We start from the raw sequence: 10,341 nt of genomic DNA, 5'->3' as shown, positions 1-10,341 counted from the left end.
GCAAACGCAACACTGATGTTTGGTTGTCATCTATTTTCTTTCACTCTCTCTCTATAATGCATGGTGTGTATTATTAGTGTATCCATAATATTACTGGCATTGTTACTTTTTCCATCACACAGGAAAAACATGAAAACTAATCCTGCATTTTAGTGCATTTTTGTGTCATTTCCATTTTGTTCCCACAGTTTGAAAATCCTGTAGCAGCATTTGGTGACTTTTTACCTCTTATGCCATGAAATGGTTCATTAATGTTTAGTTTTTCTGCAATCTGTTATTTATTAAATATGTAATAATCACCTTAAAACTTTGGTTTTAGGTAGTTTCTCGGCACATGGTGACTGCATTATTTTATTATCATAACAGAAGGAGACGATGAGGCACCAAAAAAGGGGGACGGAGTTAATCCCAGTTGAAACAGAACCATTATGGCCCAGTAGATGCTGAAACTATGAGAGTGGGGATGGATACATGTCAGGTGAACATAATGTTGCACCTGACTCAAATTTGTTTTAACAGGAAGTTGAGCTGTTGCAACTGTTTCAGACAAATGAGGAGTGTAGAGGTGCTGTGGTGTTTGGAGGAGGGACTCCTTCAGTCAGAGAAGTGAGGCGTCACAAGTTCCTGGTTTCCAGTGAAGAAGAAGAGAGGCAGCAGTGAACCATCAGAGCCTCATCATGAAAGTCCGTCACACTCTGATCTGCTTCTTCTTCCTTTGTGAGTACATTCACTTGTTCTTTCTGTCACTCTCCTTCTTCAACATGTTTCTGTTGTTAAACATGATGATCAGAGTCAGCTATGAGTCACTTTCATGGACACTTCTTCCATTCAAACTGCTTTTATTCATGATTTCATGGATGTGTTTGTGGCCAGTATGGACAGAAGAAACCATCACAGTGAGACATTCATGGACATGTTGCTGCTCACTTCAGGACTTGATAACATGTGAAACCATCGCTTCAAACACAGCTCATTACAAGTGTTTGTTACTTCCACAGAATAAACTGGACAGTCAGTAAAATGTGGATGTGATACAGCACAATGGTGCAAACCTCTTCCTGTTCAGCCTCTTGGAGCAGAAAATAAAGAAAAATTGCAGAAGTTAAAAAGTGTGTGCAAATTCTAGTAGATTAAAGGACAGTAAAATGTTTTTATCTCTGTGCAGTTTGAAGAGTTGAATGAAAGAGCCGTAACAAAACTCAATGTAGATCTGGAAAAGAAATAAATAAAAAGTAAATAGTGAAATAGAAACGTCACCCTGCATCCTCAGCTCTTAATATTTGTGATCATGAAGCTGGGTTAAGCAGAGAGGTGATGATCAGTGACAGCTGTGTGGCTTCATGCTGAGAAAGAGCTCCACAGATGTGATGCTTGCTTTGAGTGTTGATGGAGAAGTTCAGAGAAGGTCAGAAGAAGCTTCACTGAGTCTTTATGGATCAGAGAAAGCAGATGATTGGCTGCTGAGAGAGGAGCTGTGGTGCTGCATGAGGAAGTATGTGAGGCTGGTGCAGGACATGTATGAGGACAGAGAGACGGTGGTGAGGTATACGACAGGAGTGACAGATGGGTCGGAAAAACATCAGGGATCTGCTCTGGTACATTTCCAGGCATTCCAGAGCACCTTTCAACAAAGTGCGTTGAATGCCAAGCAGGCATGACTAATCTGCGACCTTTGACCGCTTTGATCATAAGTTTCTTTTTGACAAATTATGGAATTGGGCTGGTATCTCTGACACGGCTCTCAGAAGGTTTTCATCGTACTTACAGAATGATGAAAGGAGAAACTTCTGAAGACAGCCTCTCCTGCATCAGTGCATGATATATATATATATAATATTATATCAATTATATCAACTATTATATTCATGTATCTGCTAAGAACTTCAGATTTTTGACCAATATTTGAAATTTGAACATCATTTAGGAGTTTTAAGAAAATCGAACCTCTTTCATTTGGAATTTTTCACACTTTATTTTCTCCTGCCTTGATTTTTGAAACTCACTGACTCACATCTCTCCACAGCTCGTCTTCAGTTAGTCGAGACTGCAGCGGCAGCTCAACACACATCACCTCTATTCCTGCTTTCCCTGAACGGCTTCCAGTTATATTCAGAACTCACTTCATATTTTTATTAATAAGACACAAAGCCATACATGGTTAGCCATGTAACCAAGACAAAAGAGTCAAAAACTGTTAGCATTAATCCCACTAGCTTAATGCTAACATACAATGGAAATTCCCATAGACAGGCTAAGTCAGTTTGTGCGCTGCTACTAATCTAATCAGATGCCACTGACCAGTTTTTTGATACTGTTTTTGCCACAGAAGCAGGAGCAGGCCCACCTCCTCTTAGTGGAGCTGCTGCACTACAGCACCAGAAATCTGTCCTGAGAAGCCACAGCATGCATGACAACATAACAAGTCATCACTGAGAATGACCTGCAACAACAAAAAAATTATGTTTGATTATGAGTAAAATAAAAAGCGATTTATTGGAAAGGAGTGCCATTACTGACACTAAAGTCTCAGTGTGACTCTGTGTCTGTGTGTAAATGTTAAAATGCAGCTTAGTACAAATAATCAGTATTAATGGTTCATGTTTCCAGCAGCTCTGCAGGACGGACACACAAAGGTCACCAGTGCACAGATGCATTTTTATAGACTCGCTGGACAAAGCATCACGATTGAGTGCTACTTTTCTTCTTCTAAGAAGTGGAAGATCTTCTGCAAAGAAAAATGTGAAGAAGGAAATATTTTAATTGAAACGCAGCTCAACAGTAATCAACATGGCAGATACAGCACTGAATATAGATATGAACATAAATATATTTTGTCTGTAAGCATCAGAAGGCTCATCAAGTCTGACTCTGGACGGTACACCTGTGGTCTGGGACGATATCCATCTTCATACCAGTTCATACATTTTGGAATTGTTGTTGCTGAAGGTGAGTTTCAACTTTTTTTTGGAGTTTTGAATAAAATTTTCAGTATTTCTGCCTTTTGTGCAGATTTTTTTTGGTATATGAATTATTTATTGACTTAATGAAATATTATTAAGTCCCACATACTCTCTTTGTTTTTGTTTTTTTAAATCTAGAAACTGCAGAACTGAAAATCTCAATATAGGAAGTATCTGATAAGGCAAACAAAATAAGACAGGAGACAATTTCAGGCACAAAGGAAAACTAACATACAAAATACCACAGGAACATTTAACACACAGCTGAAACACACAGCTACATTTAGACACGGGTTCAACTTGTAGCCAAGCATCTCACTGATCACTGCTGCCGTATTGTAGATCAGCTTGTTAGTGTCGGTAATCGTGGTTGTAGGTATTACCCGTAGTGCTGCATTAACATCATCTAGCAGACCTTCTGAGGGTACTTCACGTATACTTCACGTATATATATATATATATATATATGTAGAGAGAGAGAGAGAGAGAGAGGTGGTGACGAACCAGCTTACAGAAGTTTTACTCCCAACATTTTAAATAAATTCCATTCCTGAATTCACCAGATGCACTCCACTGAAACGGCTCTCCTTAGAGTTTCAAATGATATTTTAACACGTGGAGATATGAGTTACTATTTAAGTACTTTTGGATCTGTGTGCTGCCTCAGGCACAGCTGATCATAGAATACTGACTGCGAGACGTAGAGCATGCATGGGCATTTCTGGGTCAGCTCTTGACTGGTTATCTTCCTGTATCTGTCACAGGAGGTTTTTGGTTGCGGTTGCTCATTTTGTGTCCTCCTCTGCTACCTTACCTTGTGGTCTGCTGCAGAGCTTGGTCATTAGAGCACAACTATTCAGTTGGAGGTTACATTTTTGCTTTTATAAAAACTCGATTTAATTCACCGACTTTGTTGTAAAATAAATGTAATTAAAACAAAACTGAAGCGCATGAAAAATCAAGCTAAAGAAAATGTTTATGTTTGAAATGTGAATGAAACCCTGCTGGATGTTAACTCCTCTATGGTTCATGATGGGGTGGCTGTGGCTCAGGAACAGATCATCTACTAATCAGAAGGTTGGTGGTGCAATCATGCCAGTCTGCGTATCACATACCTTTTGGTACTAACCACAAGATGCTCCATCAGAGTATGAACGTGTGTGAACGTCCAAGTGTCCAGAACATATGGTCGCAGGTCTGCTGATACGATTACAAAATCGATCATCGACCTACGGCCTAGAGCGTCCTGGTGCCACGTGCACTTATGGACACTCTTATGTTCGAACAGGGTGTTCGTTATGGCCAAACTGTGATTAGCACAGAAGTCCAATAACAAAGCACCGCTCGGGTTCAGATCAGGGAGGCCGTTCCTCCCAATCATGCCCCTCCAGGTCTCGCTGTCGTTACCCACGTGAGCATTGAAGTCTCCCAGCAGGACAACAGAGTCTCCAGGTGGAGCACCCTCCAGCATCCCCCCCAGGGACTCTAAGAAGGCTGGGTACTCTGAACTGCCACTCGGCGCATAAGCGCAGATGACAGTCAGGACCCGTTCCCCGACCCTAAGGCGCAGGGAACAAACCCTCTCGTCCACCGGGAAAAACCCCAACGTACCGGCAGCAAGCCGAGGGGATATTAGGATACCCACCCCAGCCCGCCGCCTCTCACCAAGGGCAACTCCAGACTGAGACAGAGTCCAGCCCCTCTCCAGGAGACTGGTTCCAGAGCCCAAGCCATGTGTAGAGGTGAGCCCGACTATATCTAGCCGGTACCTCTCAACCTCACGCACTAACTCAGGCTCCTTCCCCACCAGAGAGGTGACATTCCATGTCCCTATTGCCAGTCTTGGCAGCCGGGGGTCAGTCCGCCAGGGCCTCCGCTCCTGGCCGCCACCCAGCACACAATGCACCCGACCCCTATGGCGCCTCCTGCGGGTGGTGGGCCTGCGGGAGGATGGGCCCATGTCTCCTCTTCGGGCTGTGCCCGGCCGGGCCCCATGGACTAAGGCCCGGCCACCAGACGCTCGCCCTCGGGCACCCAAAACATAAACAATTTTATGTTTTATTTTTTTCAGACTGGAGACGACTCGAGCAAACTCACCTACTCCGTGGTGACTTTTTCCAAGAAGAGCAGTGACTTTGCCAACAGCACGTCCCGCAGTAACACCAGTGACGTTATCTACTCCGAGCCTCGGGTTAACGCGAGCCACTCCGGAGGTGATCCGTTGTACTCTACTATAGCCTAGCTTTAGCTCCTGGGACAGGACAGGTAATGTTTGTCATGCTGTTGCACACACAGCACGCTCCTTTGTTTCAGTTCGTCAGTTGCCACAAGACAACTGACCATCATGTGCATCATAACCTGAGACTGCTGGGTGCTATAGAGTACACGCTGTACATCATACTTCATCGTTTTGCTGCATCAGTCTGCCGCTCTGAGTTAATTTGTGTTTAAGGGTTAGGGTTATGATAACATGCATGAACTGTATCTTCTTCGACCTCGTGTCTCTATTGTTGTTTAAGACGTGTTTTTGGGGTTTAAATGATTAAACAATTTCTAAACAATGATATCTTTTGTAGTTTGGAGGCTAAACAGGCCAAATACACTGAATATGTTTTCAGTGGTAGTCGAGCATCACTTCAGTGAGTATGTAACGGAAAGAGGAAGCAGCTGCTGGTTCTCTAAATCTATTTGACACAACATTCAGTGAAGTGATTAAAAAGAGGAAGTAAGAGCTAGTTACTGTAAACAAGCAGTCACACATGGGTGGACCTCCTTTACTTCAAGAAGGACTCAGGTTTTCTGTCTTTGTGAGGTTGTTTTAACCTTTTCATTTGTATCATGAGTAACCTTTGCAGCATTTTTATTTGCATTTGGTCGCACTCCATTTTTATTTATCCACTGTCTGCCTGATGATGCTTGTTTGAGTTGTTTCTGCTCTAATCTGAGTCCCTTAAGAATATTTTCAAAAACAAAACATGAAGAAGAAACTGCACAGGTGCAGAAGTTCCCGTTGCAATACGAGGAAGTCAAAATCGTATGCAGGTTTATGTTTTTACAGCACTTTGAATAGAATAGAATAGAATAGAATAGAATAGAATAGAATAGAATAATCCTTTAATTGTCCCACAAGGGGAAATTTGGTTGTAACAGCAGCCAGAAAGACACATATACAAACAAACAGGACACAGGACAGAAACATGCACAATTTTTCTTACATATTTACATTAAGGACGGTGGTTACTATAAACAGAGTACTGTACAGTTATTCAATTAAATAAAAATAACTACAGATAAGAAGCAAACCAGGTTGTAGTGCGAAGCGGTTGATTAAAGCAGTTTAAACAGATTTGAACAGTTAAGTGTAATTCAGTTTGCAAACAGAATATTTTAGTTTAAGTGTTTTTTACAAAGTTATTAATGATTAAGAAGAACAGATTTAATGACAGTGCCATACAGGAACTAATGTACCATGGAAGTACACCTAATATATAATATACTTAGCAAACAGGCACTTGGATTATATTTTATAACAGTTCCCAGATATGTACCCATGTTTCGCTGCTCGACCCGCAGCGCTGAAGTTCCTTGGATCTGACCATCACCTCTCTGCCTGCTGATGTCATCACTGGAAACCTGTGATGTGAGATGTGAACTGGGTTGGTAGTTTGAGTCTCTTCTGGCCTGAGCTTATTTGATGTTCTGCTTCTCTCAGCTGAAAACAGTTTGCATCCACACTTGTGTTTTTGTTTTTTTATTTGAACACATCATAAATTTCATGGAAGTCTGTAGTTTACAAAAAAATAACCTCATCCTAATCCAAATATAACCAGCTGCTTCAATTAAAAATATTTGTGGTATTGAAGGGGGAAGAGGAGACTTTAAACACATCCAAGATGAGACTGACGTGACCTTGTTGGTTCTGCAAAATGATTCAGGTCTTAGTGGTTGTGTTCCTGACTAGGATAGAAGAAGAGCAGCAGACAGCGGACAGAATTCCAGAGGGAAAGTGAGCACTTCAGGTGAGTCGCAGGTAAGTTCTGCAACCTACCTGAGTCAAACAGCCACAGTCAGTAAGTTAAACTCCTTGTAGAGATGCAGGTTAGAGAAGTTGGGAATATCTGACAGGCTTCAGCCAACGAACTGAGCAAACAAGATCAGAGAGACACGAACAAAATACGCAGTTAGAAAGGAGGCGTGTTTACCACCATCACAGAGACAGCAGCAGAACCAGCCGGTCCTTGAATACCAAGAAATCATTCAACAATGCACAGCAGGCATAGAAGACCCGAGAAAAGACTCCACCTACAGGTCGACCTGTACCAGCCACATCTCCACCCGAGAGCAACAGCAACAGGAAAAAACCCACAGGCTGTGGGCACCGTAATAAATTATTATCCACAACCTGAATCTGGACGTTCAGCTTCCTGTTTTTGATATTCCCACACAGGAGGCTCATGACAGAAAACCACAAAGTTTAATATGAGAATGTGAAGATATCGTCTTCTAGTTTCTTCTTTTTTAAGATGTGGCCAAAGAAAAACCTAATCAGGTCACTGGCGAACCACTGAGGGTTACTCAGTGGTTCGCCAGTGACCTGATGGATGTCAAAGATTAACTGCGTGCTGCCAGACAAAAGTAAAAAAAGAAGTATTTATTTCTCCTCTTTCAAGAAAAAATAAAAGAGGAACCAGACAATGTGCCGTTTCAGTTGCATCACAAACCACAAGTTTCTGTGTGACTTTACCGAAGACCATGAGAGGAAGAAACGGGGAAGTGAGACAAAGAAAGGCTTTAAAAAGTTTCAGTGTTAATTTAAATGTTGAATATCAGCATTTTTGAAAGGCTGCTTTGATAAAGTTAGGACATATATGTATAAATATCCTAGTTCAGTCTATTCTTCTGTATATAAGATTACAGAGATTATTATAATCCTCATCATCATCACCATCATCTCCGTAAGCTGTAATAATATTAATAAGATGCAGTTCCTCTAATGTCCACTAGAGGCTCCAGCAGTGGAAATAAACCTGTTTCCCTCCATTACAAAGGGCTTCGTGTGAGCATCAGTACAGGGTGAGCAGGCTGACACAATCTCACATCCACACATGCAGCCAGTTTAGAATAACCAGTTATAAAAACAAAGACATGCTGAGATGTTCTGAACATCTCTACTCGGGGGTAGTGGAGATATTGAACAAAGGATGATGAAGATGGAAAAGAGGAAGACCACAGAGGAGGAGGATGGATAGTGAGCAGGGTGATGTGACAGGGGAGGATGCTGGATGATGATTCTCTGTGCCTACATCAGTGTGACACTTTAGAAAGTTGATGAGATTTTTACAACAGAAGATGTTTTTACTGTATTTCTAAGAAAGGAAGAAATCTAATTCTGGATTTTATCATTTAAGACGCCCGCTCTCACTCCGAGGTGCACTATAATGACGATCTGTCAAGTCCCTCAGTGTTCGTGAGGAACACGCAAGGTGATCGTCTGCGTTCTTACGCTACACGCTGGGTTATGGATGAAATCCAGTAGAATGACACTCCCGCGGTAATCCACGTTCCAGCCATGTATTCTGTGTGCAGTGCTTTAACTTACCACCAGATGGCACTGTTCACTGTGACATCTAAATGACGAGGCCCAGCAAAGAGTAGATGACCTTTGCTCACGTGGAAACAGGCAGCAGCAGTGGTACAATCTGCTCACAGTCTCCAGTAAAATAATCATTTCAAAAACAGATGGCTCTTGTTATTTATCAGAATGTTTTTATGGCATCAGTGCTTCTCATAGCCCAGGTTCAGGGTTTATTGTTTATGGTTCATCACGCGCTTGTGCTCTTCCCTCAGGTGTAGCTGATCTATCCTGATGAACTGGGAACCAAAGAAAGTGAGCAGGAAGTTGTGCTGCCTCTTTTCACACTCACTTGTTTTCAGTGTGCATGGTTGTCCTGTTTATGGAAACATCACCGTGGTAACTTGTGCTGCAGATGTATCCTGCTCTGTCGCAGAATAGATTTGAGATTACGACATCAGCACATAAGAACGTCTTCCATTGGTTCTCTGGAATCTCAAGAATGGCATCAGCAGAGCTCAGAGGTACAAAGAGGGTCCACAGTTTGTAGAGACTGTCTAAAGTCACAAAAAACCACTGACTCAAAATAATTAATGAACAAGTCACATGCTTTTTTGATTTTGAGCATGTTATGAGCTTAGACATGCCACTCTTCTGCAAATAGACATGTTCATGTCTGTGACTGGTCATATGCTGTAGACTCCACCTCTAATCATAGGCGGTGATATTAACAAACACACGACAGACACATGAATTCACTGACCGTCAGTAATGAAAAGAAACGACTGCTGCATATTCAGTCTGTCTCGTTAATGTGATTGCTGAAGGTGTGAGAGTGCACTGATGCTTCATCGGTGCATCATGAGGAAGACGTTGTTTAAAAGATCAAGGTCAAAGGTAAATGGCTGCAAATAACTTTGTTGTTCACAAAGCTTGTGCATATGATTTTAAAATTGACAATTTATATTTACATTTAAGGTTATGACATATGATTCAATAAACATGTTTGTGGTTGTTACAGTAAAAATATAACATTATCTACTCTGATTTTATGTTTTTTGTCTGATTTTAGATCAGTTGTGTTACTACAGTAGTCAAAATGAAAGCATGACTGCAGATTCAGACACGTGAGGTTGTGCTGATGAGACCAAACAAGACAAAGTAAATCGTTTTTAAAAGTGAAATGTGGAGGAAACATCAGAAGTAGTTAAAAATGGCCGATTACACCCTGGACCCCAGAGGGTTAAAATGTTTTTTTCTGCTTCAGCAGACGCAGAATTCATAATCCTGATGGTCTGATTGCTTTACAGGATTTATTGTAATAGAATAAAACTTTAACCTTTATTCATCTTTTCACTTTTTCCTTTGATCACATCTACATCAGTGCTGCTCCTCAGCTTCTGCTGTCTTTTAAAATTCTGACATTATTCTCTCTGTTGCACTTCAGCCTCACACTTCGGATGACAGGACGTCTTTAATCCCAGTGTGTGTGTGTGTGTGTGTGTGTGTGTGTGTGTGTGTGTGTGTGTGCACACATGCTGCAGGTTGTTGGTGTTCTGTATTGAGAGGTTGAGTCGCAATTACAGTAAACAGTATCCACACAGAAAGCGTGTGTGTGTGTGTGTGTGTGTGTGTGTGTGTGTGTGTGTGTGTGCGTGCGTGCGTGTGTGTGCGTGTGTGCGTGCGTGTGTGTGTGTGTGTGTGTGTGTGTGTGTGTGTGTGTGTTTTAATGACATGTCCCAGACAATGCCAGACATGAGACAAGGACATGAGAGGGAATGATCCTCGTCTGTTGTATTGATCTTTGAC

At 41.8% G+C, this 10,341-nt stretch overlaps 1 long non-coding RNA gene across 3 annotated transcripts; it reads left to right on the top strand.

Moving 5' to 3' along the window:
* Positions 1-533: 533 nt before the first annotated feature.
* Positions 534-9,579, top strand: LOC113013805 (uncharacterized). 3 transcript variants are annotated; one of them, XR_013904144.1, is made up of 3 exons: positions 534-717; positions 2,327-2,946; positions 5,032-9,579. It is a non-coding gene; the product is annotated as an uncharacterized LOC113013805 (long non-coding RNA). The 3 variants fall into 3 exon arrangements; XR_013904143.1 differs by having other exon boundaries at positions 550-717; positions 2,608-2,946; XR_013904145.1 differs by having other exon boundaries at positions 551-717; positions 2,611-2,946.
* Positions 9,580-10,341: the final 762 nt, after the last annotated feature.

The sequence above is a fragment of the Astatotilapia calliptera genome, chromosome 20 (assembly GCF_964374335.1).
Source record: "Astatotilapia calliptera chromosome 20, fAstCal68.1, whole genome shotgun sequence".
Lineage (NCBI taxonomy): Eukaryota > Metazoa > Chordata > Actinopteri > Cichliformes > Cichlidae > Astatotilapia > Astatotilapia calliptera.
This window is presented reverse-complemented; position numbering and strand designations above follow the sequence as displayed.